Raw genomic sequence first — 20072 nt, forward strand, 5'->3', positions numbered from 1 at the left:
TGGAATTTCTTGGTTTACAAACTGTTGAAGTCTAGCTTAAAGGATTTTGAGTATTATTTTTCTAGCATGTGAAATGAGTGCAATTCTGTGGTAGTTTGAACATTCTTTGCCCTTGCCCTTCTTTGGGACTGGAATGAAAACTGACCTTTTCCAGTCCTGTGGCCACTGCTGAGTTTTCCAAATTTGCTGGCATATTGAGTGCAGCACTTTAAGAGCATCATCTTTGAGGATTTGAAATAATTCAGCTGGAGTTCCATCACCTCCACTATCTTTGTAGTGATGCTTCCAAAGGCCCACTTGACTTCACACTCCAGGATATCTGGCTCTAGGTGAGTGATCACACCATTGTGGTTATCCAGGTCATTAAGATCTTTTTTGTTCAAACTTCAGCTCTTAGTATATTAATATAGGAAAACTCTGTGGGCAGCTGGGGCATAGTTTTAAGAGGAACCAGGGGAAAAAAACAGATTTATGTACCAAACTGAAGTCACAAATGCTCTCCTTGCCACCCCCTCAAGAAACAAAACAGTACTTTACTGTATTATTTTTTACATTTCAATATTCATAGGCCACTGATATTATTCTAGATATATTAAAATGATATATTCAAAAGGGTAAAAACAATTTATAAGGGCCTAGTTATAAATCTCATTTTATAGCTCACACAGTATAATTAAGAAGTTATATGCTGGGACTTCCCTGGTGGTCCAGTGGTTAAGAATTCACCTGCCAATGCAGGGGACACAAGTTTAAATCCCTGGTCCAGGAAGATCCCACATGTTGTGGAGCAACTAAGCCTGTGCACCACAACTACTGAAGCCCCTGCGCCTACAGCCTTTGCTCCCCGAGAGAAATCACCACAGTGAGAATCCCATGCACCGCAACTCTAGGGCAGTCCCTGCGCCATGCAACTAGAGAAAGCCCATGAGCAGCAACCAAGACCCAGTGGAGCGAAAAATAAACAAAAAATGTTTAAAAGATTATTTTAAAAAAGAAGTTATATTCCATTGAATCCCCCAAACTGAATCTAAATCACAAAGCTGAAAAGTATAAATGTGTTGAAGATTATATTCTACATTAGCATTGAAGTCAAAAGGAATCACCCACACTGCCTATCTTGGTGAAATCCAGGTAGAGTCACAATTCTCTGATACCATGGTCTTTACATCCATGGTAAAGACCAAAAATCATGCTCAGGAGCCATTCTTTGCATTATTTCCATTCTTATTCTCTTCCAGCAATCCCTTCTCACCACACACTGACTGGCCTATCAAGAAACTGACAAAAGCAACAAGCCATCTACTGAGCCATTTGACTCCAGTAAACTAGACAGAAAAAAAAAAAAAAAAAAAAAGCACCACTTCCAAAAAAAGTTTACTTGGCAAAATGTACTATAGTTGAGAAAAAATTATGCTAACTCATTCATCTAAACCTTGTTTAGTCAGTGGGCTCACATAGCATAAATGCTGCTGTTATACATTCTGGCCAAGACTAAGTTTTTTTCAAGTGTTCTGCAAAGTCTAAGGTGAGGCTAAGACCATTACTTGCCAACTCCTCTTTATCAGCAATCCAATACTAGTGACTGATTCCACTCATGGGCAAGCCCCTAGGTGGCTCAATAATAAAAGAAAATAAGGCTTAGCAGATTCCCTTGAGCTATTTCCTAATGCATTACTGATGTGCCTACCTTATCTGAAAAGTCTCTAGCTAACTCTTGGGTTATGGACTTATCACAGTGATATTCTGCAAAAAGGACAGAATAATTTAATTCTATAGAACTCAAGAAACCCTATTTTTAAAGTTCTGTGTATTGAATAAAACTGTATACGTGCCCTGAATCTACTTTTCAAAGTAACCAGACTCTTAAACTATGTTTATGTATGTAAAGTCGCTCAGTCATGTCCGACTCTTTGAGACCTCATGGACTGTAGCCCACCAGGCTCCTCCATCCGTCCATGGGATTTTCCAGGCAAGAGTACTAGAGTGGGTTGCCATTAAAAAAAAATAATGTATTTTACCATAAACTTGCCTTTTTGACTAAAAACAATGCTGGGAACTATATACACAACCTAAAGTTATAGGTCTAAAGTGGAGAGCTGATCAAATTTGACAGGTAAGGGACCTTACTTTTCTTTCCTTCACCCATCAAAGCAAAAATGCCTTAGGCACTCAAAGTTATAGCCCTAATAATAGTTTATGATCAAAACCTCAGAAGACCAATGAGAATTTTTTAAGAAAAAAATGTTCATAAGTGTTTTCAAATATCAAAGATAACTGCTATATAAACAAACAGATTAACTAAAATAAGCATTGGATGTCTTCACTGATTCCACCAAGCACTTTATGACTTGCATTAACCATGAAAATTTACACAAGGCTTTGCACGTGATTCAGCTCTGGACACAGAACTCATTGAGCTACATTAGTGTCCTAAAACACCCCTTTCACCACGTAAGCTCTGAAAAGGCTTAAAACAAGCACAGCCTGTGGGTAACACTGTTGAATTTGGAGCTAAGTTTTATTGTCTCCACCAAGTTCAGCCAGCCATAGAGCAACAAATCAAAGTTCCAACAAGCACAGTGCACCTGCAAGACTTAGGTATGCACCAAGTTAAATATTTGCAATTTTTTCATCTCAAATCAGCACAAATTAAAGTATGCAGATCGCAGCACCAGACTTCTAAATCCTGTAAGCCAAAATGATCTGCAGTTTCCCTCCATCACTCCTGTCCTACCATTGAGTCCTTAATGTGTATATGTGCCTGTGTTCCAGAAGTTCATATCTATTATCTCTAATATCATAACAAGCCCCATTCTTCTGATGAGGAAACTGAGGCTATAGAGAGGTCAAGGTGACTAGTCCAATGCTGTAAAGGCAGCGGAGCTTTATTCAAACCTAGTTCTGCCTGGCTCCAAAGAACCATCTTCCTGATCATCCCTCAGCTAAAGTCACTAACTCCAACACCAACTTACTTTTATTAAAATAAATTCTGCTTATCAAAATCATTTTTATCAAAATGCTGTCTGAAATGATGACAATAGATGAGAAAAACATCATACCTAAAACGGTAGCATAAGACTCAGGAATTCCTGGCGAGGAAATGCAGTCACCTCCTTTAGTTCCAAAGGCTACGATTCAAAATACGAGAGAGTCCAGTTGAGTTCTTTTTTGCTTTTGGTTGTCTCTCAACTGACTTTTTAGAACAAGGGAAATGAAACTCAAGAGTATATTCACATTTTGGTGAAATTTTCCAAAACTCTTGAGAAAAGGGTGATTTGTTTTTAAACAGTTCACTTTTACAAGTTTGCTTCTTCGAAAGGCTTCAGACATTCAAAAACAAAATCACATCAGCAGCATTACTAATCAACTTTTTTCTACAGACTTGAAAAGTATTTTCTTACCACACTACAAGATTACTTCCCATACTGAAAGCAGAAATGGAAACAGCTCTGGGTGTCACGCATCAGATCTTGAGGCCACAGTTGCAGAAAGTAGGTGCTGTTTCCCTTGAGTAGAAGCTGCTGATCTGAAACCTCCTAAGGGAAGGGTGTCTGAAGAAGAGCGTTGAAAAAACTACAGCAAGCTGTTTGTGTTAATGAGAGTGAGCAGCCGGCACCACTACTCCATGTTTCACTGCTATGCAATTGTTTTCCAGCTTCCAAGCTCTGAATTTGTCAGAGAGAATGCTGTTCTCACAGCCATATGAGTTATATGATCAGCTGCTTTGTGGTGTGTGGGTGTTTACCTAGGTAAGTGACTGGTTAGAAGAGGTTCTGTGATGTTAAATCAAGGAAGCACACTGTCCCCTGAGATTTTAATGATTTGTCATATACTATACTGAGAAAGAAAAGTAACATATTTGCAATTTTGAAATTCCTTGGGCTTAGGATAGGCAAATAATTTCTGACAGTAAAACTTTAGGCACGACATGAAAGAAAACATAACCTGCAATATAAGCCACCTCAATCACGTTTATTAGATAATAAAAATGCAATATTTGCAATCTCAGCATGCTTTCAAATTTCATAGGATATACTGCATAATTATTAGAATAAATGCTATTCTTCAGGTGAATGAAACAAGTTTTATCCAAGATTCCAAGGCTCCCTTGCCATCCAAAATGCAGTTAATACCATAAATTCCTTAGCCTCTCAGAAACTCCAAAATATCAAAAATATGAACGTCCTAAAGGATTTTGTAAGCGAAAAATATTATCAGAATTACAAGCTCCTGGAGAGCTGGGGACCTGTTTCTTTTATCTCACTGCCCATCATAACACTATCACACACTGTCTCCTGACTGAGACATGGTCAAAAGGCAAAGGCTGAGGGCAGGGTGATTTAAACAAGAATAGTTGATATTTATCCCCTGCTTATTTTAGAATGGTGCAACATTCATACCTAGTTCTAGATCTTAAACATGGAGATTGAATTTCCTTATTATAATTAAAATCCTTCCATTAAAACAAAATTTAAAAATGGATGATTCTGCTGCTAACATCGCTCTGAAAAAGAGACATGAAATCACATTTAATAAAGTTGAAAAATCTTCACAGAGCAGGTACTCTACCATAGGAAAGATAAGGCCTTCTTTTAAGAGATCAGATCAACCTCAAACAACACAAATTGATTCCAGATAGGCATTAGAAAACGGACCACTGATTCTGCTGTTGAAACCTGCTATACTTAGAAGATAGTGCCAGGCACATTTAAATACATTTAAACAAGTTATTCTGACTCCAGTTTTAACTTTTTCTGAAATTCTCACATACATTTCTTTACTGCAAGACAGAGAAATGATACCTTACAAATACCTAACTCACTGTAATCAAAGAACAAAACACGAGGATACATATTTCATCTAGTTTGTTGCTTACTGCTCAGGACCAAAGTAATGCCAATCCTCAAGAAAGAAAGCAAAACACAAAACTCAAAGTCCTTTCAATACAGATTTTAACCTCAGGGCCCAGGACCAGGCTCAAGATGACTGTAATTGCATACAAAATTACGAGTGTCTATTCCCCCTGGAAGAGGGTCCTAACGGCTTCCATGAATCCAAAGAGAGGTTAGGAACCACTAAAATAGACATTTTCAGAATCCCGAAAACACAGCAGTGTACATTTTCAACAAAATTATACTAAAGGCAGTATCTATCTGAATATATGTGCACAGTCCTGATACAAACATCCCAGATGCCTGCCAGCCCTGTCACGGTACAGTTCACCACTCTCAAATCAGCCCTACATGGGAACACAACCAGCACTCAGTGCACACACTCTCACACGCCAACCACAGCAGCTCTTCATTCCCTAAGCACACACATGTCAACAAAGCATGTGCTATTTGCCATTCCCAGAACAATACGGACCATGCCATCTCTGGAAAAGAAGAAAAAAAAAAAATTCGTCCCAAAATATTACCCTATATATTTACTATGCCTTGACCACAGATGTTAAACATTACAACAAAACAAACGAAATTTTAAAAAAAATGAAATTCCCACACACCATACGTAATTAACTGGGGGGAAAAAACCCATCACTCAGGTATTACTGGGGATCCACGGGAGATGTAATGTACATAGGGCAAACGCTGGAAAGATGATACTTGAACACAGAGGCAACCTGAGGACAATCAAAGACAAGACTCACACAGCAATATCCTGAGAGCATGGTTGTGGAAAGCACCCTTCTCCAAAGGCAAAAGCACATTCCTTTGATTGGCACAAGCCATTCCTGACAATGGATCCGCGATGACAGGGACTGTTCAGCAATCAGGAAGTGTGTGTGTGTGTGTGTGTGTGTGTGCACGCGCGCGCGCGTGTTGTGGGGGAGGGATGTGCTAGATGTGATCAAAGACTGGCCCTCTTCAAGAAGAGCAGACGAGATCTTAAATCGTGAAGACAGTGTTCCAGGGTGAAGCAGGGGTTATTTTTCATTTCTGGCGGAGACATTCCTCGACAATGAACATGTTCTGTGCATATGTAACGGGGGTGTCACTACCTTTAGTGGCTCCCATCTAAGAATCTTAAGCAGAGCCTGATTGGAGGGGAGGCTGTGGTGGGGGTGGAGAAAGGTCTGCATTACCCTCTGGGTGAGTATTGGGCGGGTGTACACTTAGATGCATTTTTATCTCAGGCGGCACAATACTCCCGGGGGTTGGTGGTTTGGCCGCAGCCGCAGGGCAGGGGAGGCAGTGGGTGCAAGCCACCAGCTGCTGGGCAGGAGAATGCTCGAAGGAGGACCGGTGCAAACCTCCCCTCGGCCCGCTACCCCGTGCAACCCCAGCTTCCCCTCGGGCCTTTGGGCGAGCGCACTCTGCAAAACTGGAGCCCAGCCCGGGTCCGAGAAAGACGGGGCGAAGGAACAGAAGCCGGCGCCTCCAACCAGGCTCCGGGCCAGAAGAGCTCAACGCCCGGGGCCTCCCCTCCGGATGGGGGCTGCTCCGGCCTAGTGCACGCAGCTGCCTCGGCGAAGGGTTAACCCGGCGCCCAGAGCCCCTGTCGGCTCGGAGGGCGGCGGAGAGGAAGGGCTGCTGCCAGGGGCGCAGCCGCGACTGTGGCGTGTACGTGGGGGGCAGGGGCCCCTACTCACCCGGGCCGGCCGCCTCCGCCTCCGCCGCCCCGACCGCCGCCTCGGCGGTCCATCCCTGCGGCGGGGGGCCTGTAGCCGCGGCGCTCGAGTAACAACCGCCGGCCGGGCCGGCCCCTCCCCCCTGCCCAACGTCTGTCCTCAGGGCCGCTCCGCAGACCCGGCCTCGGCCGCCGCCGCCGCCGCCGCCGCAGCGCTACGTGGCCGCCGCTCCGACGTCTCGCGACTCCCTTCCGAGCGCGCGAGGGCGAGCGGGGCTGGCGGGGCGGGCGGTGCGCGGGGAGGGAGGCAGGGGAGGGGGGGGTGTGCGTGTGTGGTTGTGTGTGCAGAGAGGGGGGCAGGGAGAGAGGGAGAGCGAGCGGCGGCGAGAGCGCGCGCGCGCCCGCGGCCCCTTCCCTTGCCGGCCCCCCCCGCCCGCCCAACAGGGAGCCCGACACCTCCCTCCGCCCGCCCCCCTGGCATCCCGGCCGCTGGGCGCGGCGGCGCGCATGCGCAGCCCTCGGGGCCGGCCCTGGCGCACCTTTTCTCCCCGCTGCCACATTGTGAGCTCTTCGCCTCCCACACAACCGCCGACTCCCGCTCCACCCCCGCCTCCCCTACTCCGCCCACTGCCGAGCGCCCAGGTAAAGGCGTGGAGTGCGCGTGCGCGCCGCTCTCCTTGGGTCTGGGGGCGTGGCTGCTGAAAGGAAGCCAAAATGTAGAGTCGGAGGGAGCTTTGGGCTGGAGAGTGGGAGCGTTCCACGAAGTAGAGAGCGGGTTAAGATTAGGGAAAGTGAAGTTCAGAAAGGGGGCCAAAGTAGAAAAGTAGGTCCAAACGAGATTTAGTAGAAGTCAAGGAGGTTTTTTGGTTTATAAGGTAAACAAACAAAAAACAACTTGACTCTGGCCCCCTTGTTACTGAAGGGCGGTGTGGGTGACAGAAGACAGAAATAAAAAAGACGGAATGTAAGCAGTCGTGGGCTATTTGTCTGATGAATGAGACAGCTAATAAAAACGAGAAATATAGAGATCGCCCAGACTTGTCAGAAAAACAAATTTAGAACCCTGCTTGTTCTGCGGCCAGAAATAGGGAAGGGGATTGTGTGTGTGTGTGTGCAGGCGCGTGTGCGCTATTGTGCTTGAGATACGGAGCTGCCGAAAGAAAGGAAGCCTCCATTTAAGCATTACAGCATCATGACTAATTAGCTATTAATCATTAATATAATTAATGGTACTATTAGCTAACAAGGTAGCATTTATCCAAGTTCATCGCCAAGAGAAGCTGTCCATAATTGAAAGCGCTTGCAGTACAGGGAGGGGAAATGAACCAGGCAAAGTAAAGGCCTCCAGTGGAGTAGAACCAAGTCATGACCTTTCCCACCATAAACCAAAGTTCCCTGATGTTTTCCAAATTTTATCTTAATTGGAATTCTTTATTATTCTTACACTACACTTAATAAATGTTCTTGCACTAAATCTGAGCTCTCAACATTTTTAATATGTATGCAGCTACTTCTCCAAAAATTGCACCCCCAAAAATTCCTGTGGGGAATAAAATGACCTGAGTCTGGGAAAAGGGAAGAGATTGAAACTTTATAAATTAAAGGGTTCCAGGGCTGACTCTATCCTTGGCTACTTCTCAAAACAGATGCTTCGTTTTTATTACACTTGGACTCCAGGGATCATAATTTAGCAACTTTGGGTCAAGTTCTTCAATAGTGAATGTCTTCAGTGGATAAACACTAAAAATAATGTAATGTAAACACTAAAAATAAAAATACATTAACTAAAAATAATGTAATATTGAAGCAGGTGAGAGAAAATCTTCAAGAAAAACAGGAGGAAACAAGCATGAGTAGTAAAAGGAAAAACCTAGATTCAATGTGAGAAAAACCTTGGCATCCATGGAGGCTAGTGAGCCTAGAACATCTCACTGAGATAGCTAACTTTGCCTTCTTGGACATTTGTTCCATCCCTTCTCCCACTCTGCCTCTTGGAAGAGGGGTATGCAGAGTGAGGGCTGAAGAACCAAGTCTCTCGGAGTTTCTGCCCATGGGCCAAACCTCTGAAGGGCTCCTAGTCTTTGGAATAGTAGTAATATCACCTTCCACTTGAAGAGTGCTTTACGGTTTTTGCACACAGGTTATATCCATTATCAGATTTTCCAACAACCCCATGATGCAAACAGAACAGGTATTATTCCCAATGAAGGCAATTCAAGCCAAGGTGTGTCTACTGGCTCAGCCTAAATCACCCAGCCCAGTCAACAATGGAGGCAGGGCAGGACTCAGTCTTCTGACTCCCACATGCTGTCCTCTCAAAGGGCTTCTTGGAAAAATGGCTGCATTTTCCTGTGGAGTGAAAACAAGTAGCCGCACCATGTGAGGGATAATAGTTCTAATATTCAGTTTTACATATCTCCTTTATTTCATGTTTTCTTCCTCTTTGCTCTCTCCAGGCACTTGGGACTTGACCCGTGTATTTGAGGTGTTGGTGACAGGTACTTTGGAAGGCCTTGGGCCTGGCACGGTGATCCTAGTTCCTCTGCTCCCCCTTAACACTTCCCCCTTGAGAACCTACCCGAAGAAGTACTGTCGGCACTTGGCTAGTTTCAGTGCCTCCCTTCTTCTGCTTGGCAGTCATTACAGGCAATATTTAGCACCCACATCTGGCCTTATTGGAAAATGAGACTTCTGTCATCCTGGTTTCCTGGTCCTGGATAATTCTTCACCATCTCATTAAGGCCATCAGCCAAAACCAGCAAAACTCCCTTACCCCCACCCGTTTATTGGCCATGCCGTGTAGCTCGTGGAATCTTGGTTCCCCAGGGATTGAACCTGGGCCATGGCAGTGAGAGCCCAGAACCCTAACCACTGAGCAACCAGGGAACTCCCACCATTTTTTTTTTTTTAATTTAAACATTTTAGTAAAAAGTTCTGTATATTTTGACAGCTCTGAAAATCTTACAGATTTAATTTAAACAGCAGCAGAGCTATCTGGTTCCTATAAGGTGAGCTGGACAGCCTAGTACAAGCTCCCGATTCACTGCATTTCTTTGCTCCCCAAGTTTCCAGGGATGCAGCCCTAGTCAATACTAGTTCTTTCCACGTGGAGGGGCAGTGGCTGTGGCTCCCTGCCTACCCGTTGACTAATGTTACCCCAGGTATTGCACCAGACTTGGGGCCAGAGTTCTGTTCGGGGTTTCCTAGGCCCTCAAACTTGTAGTGCTGTGACCTTTGTTCAATCACTCCACCTTTGAGGTTTTGTAAGAAGAGGGGATTATATGGCTTTTAGAGCCTTTCAGATGTAATACCTAGGATTCTCCTTTAGAAAGTTGACTGTGTTCCTTAATACCTTGTAATTCCATTCCTTTCCTAAGAGTTACTATCTAATTTCTCATCTCGAAGCCCTTGCTATAAGAAACTGCCCCTTTTACAGAATGGATAAAGTTGTCCTGGACTTCCCTTTGGTAGCCACTTTTTTCTCAAGTGATAATGTTTAGAGACAACCCAGAAAGCTGGACTCTTGGCTTGTCTGCCAGGGGGCTTGTGTGTGTGCACTTGTGTGTATGTGGTCCATGGGCGCTTTCATTCTGTACCGTCTCAACTTGCACCACCCCCACTAAAATTCCAATGAAAAGTTAAAACAAATGCCAGAATGCACTAAAAGGTCAGGTATGTGAGTGGAGCTCTTTTGCTTTGGGGACAAAGATGAGGGAGGCTCTTGAGGCTCTTGGCCACTTTGATCTCAGCTGATTTAGCTGCCGCATGGCCTGGGACCATCATCTGGTTCAGAACTCCATACAGCTGTGGTCTCTACACATCAGCTTCTCCAACTGAAACATCTCAGAGTTTAGGTCATAATTACTCTGGTGTCCTTATCATCAAAATGCATTTTATAATTTTTTTTTTTAGTTCTACCAGTTTATTGCTATCAACCCATCTTCCTCCACCCTCATGCACTCATGCTCAGTCATGTAACCCCATGAACTGCAGCCTGTCAGGCTCCTCTGTCCATGGACTTTTCCAGGCAAGAATACTGGAGTGGGTTGCCATTTCTTTCTCCATATAATTTTTTTAAAAAACACACTCTATGTGACAACTTCTACAAATCTTTCTTTTACAATATTTCACTTAATTCTTCCTTCAACACTGGAAGGTAGGAAGGGCAGAAAATGTTTGTTTCTGCTAATTTTTTTAAAACAATATATTAAAAACAAGGTCCAGATTTTAAGGATAACATGACCAGAATGAAATCCTGGGTCTCTAGGGTCCAAGTCCAGGACTTGTCTGTAATACTGTACTGCAGCCCTTTGCTGGACACCATACAAAGCAAATGGAACACATGTGGTCTCTGCTCTCTGGAAGTTTGGACTCAAATGGCCAGCCACGATTCTGGCAAAGATAAACGGACAAAAAGATTCACAGGTGACTCACGTATGCCAATAAAGAAATGAGTTAAATAGAGAAGGAAAGCCACATTTACGTGGCCTACTAATGTGTTTGTTTGTTTGTTTTTTTAATTCCTATTGGGTAGAAAGGACAAAGTTAATGAGGCTGAGGTTTTAAACCAATCCCATATGTCTACTTGCTTTGCACATGGAAAACTGTTTGTAGATGTACTGCATGCTCTTACCCCTTTCTGTCTTCAGCATTCTATGAACCCTCCTGAAATATCTACCAAGTGTCTGTCATGCAAGGTGGGAATCAAGGACTATTAAGAAATTATCTCTACCCTCAAGCAACATCTGTGACTGTTTTCCTAATTCAAACCACTGTGAAAGCATTAGTTAAGCCTGTGTCTACCATCTCTATGGATGGAAGGACAGATTAACTTAGTCCCCATCCTGTTGTGTGAGGGCCTCAGATTCATCTTTATCCAGGCAAGATGACCAATTAGGACAGTAGAGAGGCGGGCTTTGGAATTTGAGAGACATTGTTACTACCCGAGAGAAACCACCTGAGCTTCCTGACTATTTAAGCAAAGGCCAAGAGGAACCCTGGGGTTAGGGAGCATGGGTGGCCCAGGGCAGGCACCCACAACAAGAGAACATCTTCCATTCCTAAGTGGACTGCTGCAGCTCGATTCTTCCCCTGGGGGTTCGGCCTCAAGGTGCATGTACAGCTGAGTGATCTAAGGCAGTTAGGCTCAAGCTGTGTTTGAGTTGTTTAAGAGGCTCACAGCTTCTTTAGGCAGCAGACTTAATTGTTGTGTGTAATTGATGTGACATGTGCCCCAGAGGCATGCACTGAGGTCCAAATGAAGAGATGATTTTTCAAAAATTGGAAGTAATTAATTAAAGAAGGCAGCTGCACGGGGCTGTGAGTTAGTGCCAAACTCTGTAACCCTAAACCAAACCCACCCAACCGGCCTTGCCACCTGAGGAGCAATCCGGAAGGTCTCACAAAGGTGGGATTCGAGACCTGGGATGCAGTGGAGGACATGGGGAATGCAAGGGTGAAGGACAGGGCTCAGGGAACCCCCTCTTAGCTTTCGTGATCCTCAAAAGCCTTGGCTCTGGAGAGCAGTTTGGGAGTCAAAAGAAATGTGTTGGGAGTGCTAGAAAACTGCAGAAAAGGGGAGACAAGGTCAAGAGAGGTGTGTGAGATTCCATGGGGGAGAGGTGGCAAAGGGGATGCGGGTCTCTGGAGCTGGGAGCAGTGGGAGCTGGAGTGTTTGCGGGACTGAAGAACGATGGAGTCCCTCAGACAGGGCCTGGGAAGATCTGCCAGGTTGCTAGGACCCTGAAGGCGGAGCTCCAAGGAGGTGGAGCCTGGATGTGGAGGCGGGAACATAGTGCCTGGGGCCTCTGGCATTCAGAAGAGGTATTCATTAAACCCCTGACCTGAGGTCACTAACAGAGCTGTGGCAGCTTTTCACAGGAGTTGGGTTAAGAACAACAATAACAAAAATAATAACAACAATTAACGATAATGAGACCTTATCTGCAGCAAGTTGTTCCTAGAGCTTTGTGGGCATTAAGTCATTAATTCCCCTGGCCCCTCAGGGTCACTTTTTCTAGAAGTAATGGAGGTGCTAGAGAACACAGTTAATCCTGTGTGGTTAGGCCTCCTGCCTTCAGCTGGGTGGGTCAGTTCACATCCAGAGGGGGTAAAATTCCTTCCTGTTTCATAAACTGTTATAATCTTTTGCATTTACTTAGAGTTTCTGAAATGATGCTGAAATGGGGGTGAGTACAGAAATGTAGAAACCAGCCATCACAACATGTCTAAACAACTTGGATGTGAAAACTCAAGTCCCACCTAACAGCACCAGGCTGAACAATATGCTGCAGTGGAGAGTGGCTGCAGATGACCAGGGAGTGACCTGGAAGTGATCATCTGCTTGAAGCCCTAACTGGCGGCAGGGCTGAGCCTCAGCCTGCAAACAAGGTAAGTTGGAAGATTTCAGGTGTTTACCCCCCACTCCCCGCCACAGACCGAAGTTTAGAGGGCTCAAGTTGAATAAAAAAGGAGGGTCATTCTAGATTGGAGGAGTTACATGGGATGGAGCTGCTGCTGCTAAGTCACTTCAGTCGTGTCCGACTCTGTGCAACCCCATAGACAGCAGGGATTCTCCAGGCAAGAACACTGGAGTGGGTTGCCATTTCCTTCTCCAGTGCATGAAAGTGAAAGTGAAGTCTCTCAGTCGTGTCCGACCCTCAGCGACCCCATGGACTGCAGCCTACCAGGCTCCTCCATCCATGGGATTTTCCAGGCAAGAGTACTGGAGTGGGGTGCCATTGGAGCCTGAGAGCCAAACCTTGAGCAAACCTAGTGCCAACAGTGACTAGGCTTGCAGATTTCAGCTGTTCTTTCGTTTATGTGTTCCATATAACAGTGAGTGCAAATTATACACACCCAATCCAGAGACAGACTTTCACTTACATCCCATAGATGGTGAGAGTCATCATCATTATCCTAGTCCAGATCAAAGGCAGCCATGTAGACAAAATAATCTCAATATACTTAAGCAGAATGGGTGTCCTGGTCATCCTTGGGTCCTGGAGCAGCAGCGATGATCCTCCGCATTAAGGTGGAGGGCAGATGCGATACGGAGCAGGAACTGAGCTTCTCTGAATCTCAGAGTTGGGCAGAAGAAGAAACTGTATCACAGTTATCACCATTCATATCAGAGAAATAGAGGGACCAGTCCTCACTATTTGGACCCTTGCCATCCCTCTGGAAATAGTCTTCCCTCCTTTTCCTGTGTTAGTACAGAGAATGTCTACCCGCAGAAGGTGCGAGAACTTTCAGGGCTTGAATACCAATCTCGCTTGTAGATTACATCAAAGAACATAAAGTATTATATGATGAATTTAGGGAACAGAGTATTCTGGTTAATCAAATAATCTGGTTTTTAAAGTATTACTAAACATAAGGCAATGGCAACCCACTCCAGTACTCTTGCCTGGAAAATCCCATGGGTGGAGGAGCTTGGTAGGCTGCAGTCCACGGAGTTGCTAAGAGTCGGACACAACTGAGCGACTTCACTTCACTTTAAACTTATAGTAACATTTGAGACATACTAAAATCATTCATTGTTTAGCTGAAAATTCAGGTTTAACTGGGTGTCCTGTATTTTATCCATTTGCAGGTAAACTTCTAGGCAATCCAAAACTGCTCCTTTAGAGTTCTGTAGAGAAAAATAACAGGGAAGGCAATGGCACCTACCTCCAGCACTCCTGCCTGGAAAATCCCATGGACGGAGGAGCCTGGTGGGCTGCAGTCCATGAGGTAGCTAAGAGTCAGACATGACTGAGCGACTTCACTTTCGCTTTTCAGTCTCATGCATTGGAGAAGGAAATGGCAACCCACTCCAGTGTTCTTGCCTGGAGAATCCCAGGGATGGGGGAGCCTTGTTGGGAGGCCGTCTATGGGGTCGCACAGAGTGGACACGACTGAAGCGACTTAGCAGCAGCAGGAACAGAGAAAAACAACAGAAAGGAGAGATTTTCTTTGATAGCTTCAGGTTCATTGGTACCAGAAAATAGGGACAGAGAAGATAGGGAAGAAGAGGCCCCAAACCAGTTGTCCATCAACTCAGAAGCACACTCATGGTCACACTGGGTATGTGGCTGAGATGTTGCCAGGTTTTTCACTGGCCCTGTGTCAAATCAAATACTTGTTCCAGGGATCTCAGGGAAGAGCTTAAGACAAAGCATCACCTACTACAGCCATGAAATTAAAAGACGCTTACTCCTTGGAAGGAAAGTTATGATCAACCTAGATAGCACATTGAAAAGCAGAGACATTACTTTGCCAACAAAGGTCTGTCTAGTCAAGGCTATGGTTTTTCCTGTGGTCATGTATGGATGTGAGAGTTGGACTGTAAAGAAAGCTGAGCGCCAAAGAATTGATGCTTTTGAACCGTGGTGTTGGAGAAGACTCTTGAGAGTCCCTTGGACTGCAAGGAGATCCAACCAGTCCATTCTGAAGGAGATCAGCCCTGGGATTTCTTTGGAGGGAATGATGCTGAAGCTGAAACTCCAGTACTTTGGCCACTTCATGTGAAGAGCTTACTCATTGGAAAAGACTCTGATGCTGGGAGGGACTGGGGGCAGGAGGAGAAGGGGACGACAGAGGATGAGATGGCTGGATGGCATCACTGACTCGATGGACGTGAGTCTGAGTGAACTCTGGGAGTTTGTGATGGACAGGGAGGCCTGGCGTGCTGCGATTCATGGGGTCGCAAAGAGTTGGACACGACTGAGCGACTGAACTGAACTGAACACTCTAATATTATCCAACACAGACAGAACCCCACCTAAGGACAGGAACAGATTGGTGCAAATTCTTTCTCTCATTTCATTTTGCCAGCAGAGAGGAAGAAGGTGAGAGCTCTGCTGAGCAACATGGTGCCATTCAGAGGACCTGCATGATTCCTCTGTGCCATAGAATCCCCTGCCGCTTGGAGACCTCCTTCCTATCGTGTTGATGGTCCTGTGGAAATGGGTCCCCTAGAAGCTATGTTCTGCTCTGCATGGCATTGACTGCAGTCTTTTTCCTGGCCAGATTGCTGTTCTTAGCATGTACTGAGCACCAAGATGTCCCCAGCTTGAGTCCTTTCCACTCTCCTAAGTGTTGCACCTCTGTTAGTCTGCAGAATCCTTCCGACTGTCTTTTGAGGTAGATATTCTCATTTCACAGATGAGGAAACAGAGAGAAGTGAAGTAGGAAGTGATATAAGGTCACATAAGTCTTACATGATGGAGTCAGGATTGAATCCAGGAGGTCAGACTCCAACAGCTGCTGTTTGAACCACGATGCTGTACTACCCAATACTCCAATTACCCCCACCCTCCTGCTCAGAATTCTGGCATGCCTCCTGTGATAAGCAGAATAATAGCCTTCTAAATATGTCCACATCCTAAACCCAGAAGCTGTGAATATATTACCTTATGTTAGTGAAAGGGATTTTGCAGATGGGATTAAGTTAAGGATCTTGAAATGCAGACCTTAACCTGGATAATCCAGTGAAAGAAAAAAGAAAGTGAAGTCACCCAGTTGTGTCTGACTCTGTGACCCCATGGACCCCATGGGATTTCCCAGGCAAGAATACTCGAGTGGGTTGCCATTTCCTTCTCCAGGGGATCTTCCCGACCCAGGGATTGAACCTGGGCTCCCGCATTGCAGGTAGACTCATTACTGTCTGCCAGGGAAGCCCCATTATCCAGTGGGTCCAATCTAATCACAAAGATCCTTAGAAAAGAGAGGCAAGAACATTAGGGTCAGAGGAGAAGTGACCAGGAAGCAGAGGTCAGAATGGTGTGATTGCTGGCTTTGAAGATGGGAGAGGGACAAGCGCCAAGGAATGTCAGCAGCTTTTAGAAACTGGAATAAGCAAAGAGCTGACTCTTTCCTGAGGCCCCCAGAAGAAACACAGTCTGCTGACGCCTTGACTTTGGCCCAGTGAATCTCTTGACCTCCAGAACTGTTAGATAATAAATCTGTGTGGTTTTATGCTACCAAGTTTGTGGCAATTTGTTACAGCAGCAGTAGGAAACTAATTCAGCTTCCATTGCTTAAAGGGAAATCTGAACTGCTTTGCAGGACATTCAGGGGCCTCATGTTATCTTCCCCTCGTCTAACTGCCTGGCTAGCTTATGCCCACCCCACCCCTATGCCACCCTCACCATTCTTTACAGATTGAATTGCTTCACGATCCTCAACAGCCATACCCTTTCTTATGTCAGTGCCTTTGCCTGGAACACCCTCTCCTCACTTGTTTGTCTGGCAAACTCCTCATCCTTTATGTCTCAGCTATTATAGAACAATACCTCCTCTGTGAGGCTTATCCTACTTTCCCAAAGGAACGTGGGACTCCTTTCCTGTATCTCATGCCTCTGCTGTTTTTCATGTTCACTCCCGTTAAAGCAGATTGTAAGAACCTGTCTGTTCCCTTCCTGGGTTATGAGCTTTTTGAGGGCAAGGACCTCTCTTTTCAGCTCTGATCTCCTTTAGCACCTAGCATGGTCCCCAGCACATCAAAGAAAGGTCCCCAGAGAACAGAACTCTTATCCTGACCTGTGATGCAGCCCCTCCAACCCCATTTCACCATCAGTAACAAGCGTTCCAGGACATCATCCCTTCCCTTCCCTGTTGAGAAATAATGACAAAGAAAATCAGACATGGAAGTGTTTCAAGTTTTGTGTTTTTTTTTAAATAGCACTAATCAAAGTTTTGTGATATTCCAGCTGTACCTACGGTAGAAAATGCTTCCTGTCCAAGTCTCAATTTTTCAGCTGAGAAATGGATCAGAGACGAGCTGTACAGAGACAGGAGCTGTGGCCCCTTTGCATCCTATTGTATCCCCCGCATCTCCCCTGCTCTTGACTCAGGTGAATCCTCTGATGTTGGTTGGTAAAGGTCCCGAGGGAGATTTGTCCACATTCTTCAGATTCATCACTTCTCTCTAATGTGCACGCCAGTGTTGGGTCTCTTAAGCGAAGGTTTCTCCACATCAAGTTCTACGTAACTAAGTTCCAGAACACTGAGTCAGATGAGCCTTCCAAGCCTCCAGACTCACCCGAGGGCTCTCCCACAGACACATCAGATATGGGGCTTCTCTCCAGTAGGAATTCTCTGATGTATAAAATGGTTGACAACTCCACCCAAAGGAAGGCTTATTCACTTTTATTATTTTTATTTTCGTGTGTGAATTCTCTGATGTTTAATGAGAACTAAAGGGCAAGTGGAGGTCTCAATAAAGTCCTGTTAGATACCCAGCTCTGGGCTGAGGGACTCTAAAATGTAAGGAATGGCCCCTGCCCTCTAAACGTTTTCAACCTGGTTGGAGAAAGAAGACTTGTACACAAAACAGCTGGGGAACACCAGACACTGTGTAGTCATACCAAGTGATTCAGGGAAAGGAGTGGACAGCCGGAGATTGATTAGATGGGAAAGGTGTGTGAAAGAGGTTAGCCTTTAGCTTGACCTGGAAAGATGGTAGAATTGAGGCTGGAAGAGAGGAAGAAGGTGTTTCCATTGAAAGAGAAACAAAAGGAAAGATGGAAATAAAGAAGCAGGGGGAGGCAGGAAAGATGGAGGGAAAGAAACTTTCTAGTGTAGGGATTTGCCTGTTGGTTTAGGAAACCCTCAGCGACTTAGGGCAGTGGCCTTTGAAAGTTTTTTTCTGATGCTTTTCTTGTTTTAGCGCTCACGCCACTTTCACTTCTGCCAGGAGCATCTAAAAAGGAACACTCGACTGCTGCCTTGCTGCCTTGCGCAGGCCAGCCCCACCCCACCCACCACCTCCACAACATTCTTAGGCCCACTCCAGTTCCACAACCAGATGATAGAGGCCCCAAATGGGGAGAGACCCCCACCCACGAGAAGGCCCCGGGGAAGCACCCAGCAGGCTTATATTCAAGAATATGGGAGCTCTCTGCCCCCACCCTCTTACCCCACCGTCACGTCCTCTAAAAAAGTTTCTGCACAGGATCCTGACCCTTACAGAGAATGAGGGTCGTCAGCTCTGAAACCCTTTTATTTTTGTCAGTTTTATAGATGTTTTCTGAAAACATTAGGAGTAGGGGATACTTCATAACTTTTCCTTATTTTCCCTATTCCACAGAGAGCAGTGGACAAGCAAGTCGAGTGGAATATGTAGTGTCTCGTCTTGGTTAGATTGTTGGAGGACTTTTCTGCAAATTATAGTGGTTAAGCACTGACTCAACGTCCAACAACTGCATAAGAGCTTAGAGCCTTCGTTCATGGACAAGTTTCAAAATGAAACATCGTCACCACCTCTCATGGGCGGTGTAGTCAGAGAACAGAAGAGAGTGAATTTCACCCTTAACAAAGTGGCTGCTTTCTGGAGAAGTGGCAGGATCTGGTATTTCCCAGCACGGTGAAATTGGGAAGTGCCTTTTGCAGCCCTTCTCACTTTCATGGTTTGTTTGGACATGGAATTCTTAAGCTCTTAATTCCGTCCCTGCTTCCTGTGTCACTTCCCTAGGAGACTGAATTCAAGGAGGGCGGGACCTCCTCCCCAGGGGCGGGGGGAGAACAGAATGGGGACTGATGCCTTTGGGCTCTTACCATGTAGACATCCTGTTGGCACATTCTCCACTCCTCCCCAGCAAAGCATGCTCTGCTCTGTGAAGAATCCAGGCAGGAAGTAAAAGAGATCTGTGCAGCCACAGTGGAAATGCCCGGCCTCTCAGGAACCCCAGATGGCCATCCAGTCTGACCACACATCCCATTCTGTTTTCATTATTAGTGTCCGTCCTGTTTGTTCATGGGCTCCCCCAGGACAGGAGGCATATCTGCCCTAGTCACCATCAGAGCCATCTTAGTACGTCACAGTGCCTGGTACAGAGTGGCTGTTAGTAAATATTTGTTGAATAAATCAACTATGAATGTGGAAGTGGTTCTCTTAAAGAGCTCTTTGCTCTTTCTCAGCTACTGAGTTACAAGACGAGTGTGCTGATGGTGAGAAGGGACACCTTTGGGTTATAATAAAAGGAGCTAGAAATGTGTGGGAGGGCTCCTAAGTGTTCCAGTTGTATCTACTAAGCAACAAGGAACCTCTGCGACTTCTTTAGGTCACCAACAGGAGATGGCGAGCCGGTGGGGGCTATGTTATTGTTGTTGTTCAGTCGCCCAGTTGTGCCTGACTCTTTGCAACCCCATGGACTGTAGCACGCCAAGCCTCCCTGTCCCTTACCATCTCCTGAAGTTTACCCAAGTTCATGTCCATTGCATTAATGATGCCATCCAGCCATCTCATCCTCTGACACCCTCTTCTTCTTCTGCCCTCAATCTTTCCCAACCGTAGGTAACCCCTGGGAGTGGGGACTTTGCAGGCTGTATTTGATCTGAAAGAGGGTAGGATCACCTGAAGAACAAGTACATCTTCTTGAAGAAGTCTAATCACAGTTGCAAGCTACAGAGATGACTTTTGTGACTGAAGGGTGACTATTTTAGCTAGGTAAGTGTCAAGAAAGTGGTAGGAATTCTAGTGAGCCTTGCTCCTGAGTGAACTCAGAGCTGGCGGTGGG

At 45.5% G+C, this 20072-nt stretch overlaps 1 protein-coding gene and 1 long non-coding RNA gene across 6 annotated transcripts in view; one reads left to right on the forward strand and one right to left on the reverse strand.

Annotated features, from left to right (window-relative positions):
* ZNF652 (zinc finger protein 652) overlaps window positions 1-7167 on the reverse strand; it is a 67230-nt gene extending 60063 nt beyond the window's left edge. The window contains exons 1-2 of one of the 5 annotated variants that reach the window (XM_044939083.2): window positions 6593-6729; window positions 3060-3128 (exon numbers count right to left, since the gene is read on the reverse strand). The gene's annotated coding sequence lies outside the window, so the exon portion shown is untranslated. Of the gene's footprint in view, window positions 1-3059; window positions 3129-3401; window positions 4447-6592; window positions 6730-7109 lie in introns of those variants that run through there. The other 4 variants (XM_044939084.2, XM_044939086.2, XM_025280313.3 and 1 more) reach the window with 4 other exon arrangements.
* Window positions 7083-19760, forward strand: LOC102412813. The gene is made up of 4 exons (XR_327853.3): window positions 7083-7212; window positions 12732-12960; window positions 17265-17408; window positions 18644-19760. It is a non-coding gene; the product is annotated as an uncharacterized LOC102412813 (long non-coding RNA).
* Window positions 19761-20072: the final 312 nt, after the last annotated feature.

Source organism: Bubalus bubalis, chromosome 3 (genome assembly GCF_019923935.1).
Source record: "Bubalus bubalis isolate 160015118507 breed Murrah chromosome 3, NDDB_SH_1, whole genome shotgun sequence".
Taxonomy (NCBI): Eukaryota; Metazoa; Chordata; class Mammalia; order Artiodactyla; family Bovidae; genus Bubalus; species Bubalus bubalis.